Here is a 6,451-nt window from a genome sequence, read left to right as displayed (position 1 = left end):
CACATACATGCAGGCAATACATTCATACACATAAAATAAAAGTAATAAATAAAATGTTTTTTAAAAAGATAAATGCTGATAGACAGATGAAAGAAAGGGAATAAGGGAAGAAAGGAAGGGAGAGAGAGAGAGAGAGAGAGAGAGAGAGAGAGGAGAGAGAGAGTGAAAGGAAGTCTAGTTTGTGTCCCCAAATTTCCTTCAGTTGTAGGTCTATCCACTGAAGCCTAGTCAGCCTATTAAGAGTCACATCCCTGAAAGAGACTGATTCTCCACCTCCTAGGAGCTATTGTTAGCCAATGTTTCCTTAGGTAGTTATGGGTTTTCTTATTCTTACCCACTTCCCTCTGAATATCTATTTCCCATATCTGTGCTGGTATTTTGTCTGGTATGAGCTTGCATGGGACTTGTACATGCTGTCACCATTGCTGTGAGTTCAAATGAGTAACTGATCAACTATCTGGAAAACTATTTCCTTATGGTCATCCACCTCCTCTGGGTCTTATAGTCTTTCATCTTCCCCCTTCTATAACGATCCAACATGGGAAGGGAAAATTTTGATGTAGGTGTCCTATTCTGGGATAAGCACTCTTCATCCTCTTGTTCTCTGGACATTGACCACTTGTGGGTTTCTCTATTAATGACCATCTGCTACGTGAAGAAGGTTCTCTGCTGAGAGTTGCATTAATATGAGTATAACAATAAGTCATTGGGAGTCAGTTTAATGTGATAACCATTTTTTAGAAAGCTAATATTTGTCTTTCCTTTAAGCCATATGATACATTTTTTTAATTGCTAATTGATGTGGAGGGTCCAGTCCACTATGAGCTGTGCTATCCCTTGGTAGGTGGGCCTAGGATGTATAGGAGAGGTAGCTGAGAAAGCCAGAAGAAGCATACTAATAAATAATATTTCTCTATGGCTTCTGCTTAAGTTCCTACCTCCAGGTTCCTGCCTTGTGCTCCTGACCAGTCTTCCTTCCATGATGTACTGACTATAGAGTGTACACTGAAATAAACCCTTTCCTCCACAAATTGGTTTTGGTCATGGTGTTTATAAGAGCAATAAAAACCAAAGGGTATATATAAAGAAAATTTTCAATTAAAACTTTTAATATAAATATATTTGAATAAAGAACTTAAATTTGTAAAGAAAGCCATGTTTTTTCCATGTGTCTTGAAATCCAACTTATTGAATCTTAGTCGATACATATGTAATACAAGTGGAAGACAGGATTGTTCACATAGAACAAGCACATAGAAATGAGTCATATCCTAGAACAAACATAAATTATCCCATCACATACAAAACCTCAGAGGATGACCTCTAACATGTGGATGAGATTATTAAAGTCATACATCTCTAAGGGTGTTATCTTTTCTGGCATACTTAATCACGGTCATTTTTGCTACTACCACTCCAGTGTGCACTTCATTGCCCAGTAGGTAAGCTACAAATTCTCAACAGACAATTCAAATTACTCTCTCCTTCATTTTCTGAGGTTCCAGCTAAACATAGTCAACCATGGTTTGAAAATACATAAAGGAAAACTTCAGAAATAATCACCTACATAAGTTTTCAACTGTATGTTGTGTTGAGTAGTGTGGTGATATCGCACACTCTGAATCTTACCCGGCAGATGAATTAAGTCTCTGCCCAGTGTAAACACTATATATATATATATAGGTTCTTCTAGTAGATCTCTTAGGCTGTTGTAGATTCACAGTGCTTATGTACAGGCAACATTTCATGTGGTCCCGGAATGCTGTATTATAATGCCAATGTCCTTCACAGTTGCTGGAAGCTAAGCAGAGTCAGACTTGGTTTGTACCTGGATGGGCAACAGATGAGATTGGACATGTTAAAGGTGGTATGTACACCTAGTGGCCTTCATTTCATCATACAGGCATTTTACCACCTAGCACAAAATTAAGGGCAAAAATAGCACAATAAAATATTTGAGAGAAACAGCATTCACACAACTTTTGTTAGAGTATGCAGTTATAATCTTTTTATTATTCACATTGTTAGTCTCTTACTGTGCCTAATTTTTGTGAAAGAAACTTTAGACTAGATATGCATGTATAGAAAAGGGAAAATAGTATAGTTAGAGCTTAGCACTATCTGCAGTTTCAGTCTTCTACAGGAGGTCTTGAACCACATCCCCCATAGTAAGGAAGGGTCACCAAAACTAAATGGTAGACAATATGTATCCGAGACGTTTTCAGATGATTGTGTGAGCAACACATTTTAAAATAGAGAATAGAAAAATACCCAGGAAGGTATGAACTTTAGAAGTGACTTTCAACATGTAAAATGGAGACCAGAAAGACAGATGCTTTGTGGAAAGGAATGGGGAAAATGAGGAAGGACAGTAATGTGTTAATAGGATTGAATTTATTGGTTTAGGTTACGCTTTAGCTCTGCTGTTTCCTGGAAGCGTGGCCATCAGAGAAGCACTACCAGCTGCCACCGCAGACTCCTGAATCAACTGTGGAATAGCAAATAGCTAGACCTCCCTGAAAAAGTGCCAGCTTGCTTCTCTCAACTCCCTCTACAGTGCACAAACCTGTGTGTGTGTGTGTGAGAGAGAGAGAGAGAGAGAGAGAGAGAGAGAGAGAGAGAGACTGCATTCTTAACTTAAAGGATGACAATGATTTATTTTTCTTACTATATGGAACTTAAATATGTATTAGATGAGCCCAAAGAAATAATATTCTGTTTAGACTGATAAACTGAACCCATCTGAACCCATCTCCACAACTAAGGGATTAGATCCCTACTGCAAATACAGCCCTCAGGATACAAAGATAGTAAAAGCAAGTTTAAAATCCAAGTTGCTTTAAACAGTGGGAGTAAATGCACCCCCATCTGGAAAGGGTGACTGGGAACTGGCATCTGCGGCTTGTAATTCCACCCTCATGGTGTAAGGAAAATGCACACACTCAGTTGGGACTGTTTTCAATTGATCATTGTCTCTTTTCAGTTGTTTCATTTAGAAACCTTGTAATTAACCTTCACCCAGAGGTTTCATTTGCTGAAATGGATAGCATATTTTTGGCTGTGTTGTTTCAAGAGTAGAATGAGATCAATATAGTCAATAAGATGAAAATAGAATGTATTCAAATTGTTCAATGCAATTGGACACATTTGACATATGTTAGCATATTAAAGATGTGATTGAGGAAATAAATTAATTTCAATTTATAATAGTAATGAGAGTGCAAACCAAATGAAAAACAAGCTGCCGAAGGGGAAAAATATCCCCAGAATTTTCCTTTCTCTCTAAATTAAGGTGACAACCATGAAGGAGTTTTCATCTACTTGTTATCACGATTATCACTATCACTGGGGCACCTTGTCATACATCACATTAGCCACATATAGTGTAGAAGCTGCAATAATCAGTATACATCCAGAAAGGTTTCAATGTCATTTCTCCAAAATGCATGTTGATAAATGAAAGAAAGTCAATGTTTGAGCTAAGATTAAGACTTCAATGCCCTATTCATAACAGGGATAATATCATTGATGCTTCTAAGAAAAATCATTTGTCCATAATTTAGGGTGCTTTAGACTTAAGCAATAAAGTAACTAATAATACCTAATATAATGAAGCTAATAAACATTAAGCACAGCTCTTGTGTGACTTGTGCATCCAAGTAATGGCACTGAAGCTATAATAAGAGGCTACATATTGATATCACTTATAAGTGAAAAAATGCCTATTGACTCTTCATATCTATGGTACCTATGTTCATTTTTCCACTTTGACCACATAAAAATAATGTCAAATTCACTTATCTCTTTTATTCTCTTCTTTCTCAAACAGATTCAGAAATCAAAAACTGATCAACAAATTTGAAGATCCAATGTGTTACCTATTTCTGAAATTTATAAGATATTCTTTCATTTATGATTAAATGGTATATCAGCCCAATTAAACAAGGGCCCAAAGGGGAGGCGAGAAATAAGTGGCAGGCCAGCACTAGATTGAGAACTGATTGTTGCTGGGTGAGGTGAAGTATGACTTACATACGACCACTGGATGGGCTCAATAACTCCAGTGGATGCATTTACACTGACGGACATTTGGGTACAAACACCTGAATGAATAGGACTCAGAATGTATGGCAGAGTGCATAGGGTTTGGTGGGGGTATAGGGGGAGGCATGAATGCGGGAAAGGGTCTGGATTTGAGTTGGAAATGTTGTATGAAATTTTAAAAGCTCAATAAAATTTATCTTAAAAGAATGGTTCAAAGGAGAAAGAAACAATGAAGTTGTTAAATAAAAAGATAATTTACAGATGAATGATTCTCTATGTTTTGAAAATAACCACTTTGAAAGAAAATCTTCTTCACAAAGCATCATATCTTTAAATATATAAATCATTTACCTGTGACAAAATAATAATGTGACAGATGCTAATGGAAATTAAGGAAGGCACGAGGCAGATAAAGAGGAAGGGAAATAGATGGGAAAGGAGGAAAAGGAAGAAAACATGGAGGAGAACAGGAAGGAGCGAAGGAGAAAGAAAAACCAGGAATTTACTCCTATTTTTTCTGCTATTAGACTGAACTGTTTTGTGTTATTAATAGCCCAAAACAGCTTTTACTAGTATCACTCCCATGTCACAATGTGTTGACACATTATGTATTTCCTAACACATTTGGAATGTTAGGTTTCCCTAGTGAATCTCAGTATCTCAGAGGATGAAAACAAAATCTGAACACTGTCAGAAGCATCCAAATGTGCTCTAATTTAGAGACTCAGTAGACCATCCAATTACCTTGAGATGTCTATTATAGGACAAGAAATGAACCTTTGGGTGTTTTTTTAGATTAATTATTTATTATTTAACTTTCCTTTTGTAATATTGCTATTATATTTGGAATGGTTCTTACCTAGGTCACATAAAGTGGATTAGTTAGGAACACTAAGCTTTCTAAAGTATAGAAAGTAAAAGGTAGACATTTGAATGTTAGAAATATGTTTTATAATACTATATGAAAGTATCAAGTTTAACCACCATTAATTTTGTCTTTCCAGTCCTCATTGTCTCTCTGCACACACATGTATATACATATGGAAAATTTTAAAAAGAAACACATAATTATGCATTCTTTGGATATCAGATTTTCAGTAGTTAAAATCATGTTAATATCTGTGGTTTTGTTGTGGTTGAATTGTTTCTTTGTTTTCACAATCATGGCTATTAAGTACATTTATGACTATAAGATGTAGTCCATATTTTTATTATTTCCTTACTGAAGCTTCCTATAAAATAAATAATATATTCTAAAAAGATGATTTTTTTAAAGTCACGTGTATAGCAATTTTTCCCTTTCCTGTAAGAATATGGCCAAGATTGCCAGTGGATACCTGAAAATTGTGATAGCACAAAATTATATCAATACTATGCTTTTTCCCTATCTATATGCTTGCAATAACATTTAATTTACAATTCTGGAGCAAAAGGAAATTTATTTAATAACACACATGACATTTATAAATGAATGAAGCTTAATCTCGGACACTGCAGGCTCTAGAACTTCGAAAATTTTGCTCCAGACTACCCATCCACACTATGTTATGTAGCCTGAGTTGCCTAAGACACTGAATACATCATAATGTAAAACTTATACCACAAATACTCAATTTGACAAGTACCAACAATAAAGAGTAACAGTTATCTCTCACTTATTTATGAAGTTTCTAAGCTACGTCAACCTATCTGCTCCATCCTATTGATTTCTGCTGATGAATTTGTGACACAGGCTGGGTAATTTGAGTAGAGTAAAATTTATTTACTCACAGTTCTGAAAGCAGTGAAGCCCCAGCTCGGTGTGCAGATGGGTTTCGTGTTGTTCAGGGTCCAGGAAAGGTTTCTAACATAGTACCTCGAATACTGTTTCTCACATAGTAAAGGACTGGAAAACAGAAATCACTCCCGTAAGTTTTTTCTAGCACATCAGCCCACTGAAGAGAAAAGAGTCTTCATGATCAAATGCCTCCATGATCAAATGCCTCCCCAAAGCCCAGAACGCAACACAGTTTTGTAGGAAACTAAGTTTTCAAGCTGATAATTTAGGACACATCCAAACCATAAAAATTCTGAATAATTGATTTCAATGATGTCATAGTACATTGTTTCAACTCTGTAACATTTGTGTTACAGACAGGACTTATCTCTCAAATTGTTTACCTTTTGTGAACAGTTTATTCTAAAACTCATCTCATGTTTTGCAACACAGTTTTGTAGGAAACTAAGTTTTCAAGCTGATAATTTAGGACACATCCAAACCATAAAAATTCTGAATAATTGATTTCAATGATGTCATAGTACATTGTTTCAACTCTGTAACATTTGTGTTACAGACAGGACTTATCTCTCAAATTGTTTACCTTTTGTGAACAGTTTATTCTAAAACTCATCTCATGTTTTTCCCTAC

The 6,451-nt window shown here is 35.6% G+C and overlaps 1 long non-coding RNA gene across 1 annotated transcript in view; it reads right to left on the bottom strand.

The window, feature by feature from the left end:
* Positions 1-1,689: 1,689 nt before the first annotated feature.
* The window catches only part of LOC103744281, a 71,934-nt gene continuing 67,172 nt past the window's right edge, over positions 1,690-6,451 (bottom strand). The window contains exons 3-4 of the long non-coding RNA XR_607697.2: positions 5,815-5,929; positions 1,690-1,828 (exon numbers count right to left, since the gene is read on the bottom strand). This is a non-coding gene — a long non-coding RNA (uncharacterized LOC103744281). The remainder of the gene's footprint in view (positions 1,829-5,814; positions 5,930-6,451) is intronic.

This window comes from Nannospalax galili, unplaced genomic scaffold (assembly GCF_000622305.1).
Source record: "Nannospalax galili isolate Female #2095 unplaced genomic scaffold, S.galili_v1.0 scaffold600, whole genome shotgun sequence".
Classification (NCBI taxonomy): Eukaryota; Metazoa; Chordata; class Mammalia; order Rodentia; family Spalacidae; genus Nannospalax; species Nannospalax galili.
Note: the sequence above shows the minus strand (reverse complement) of the source record. Positions and strands in the feature narration are given on the sequence as shown.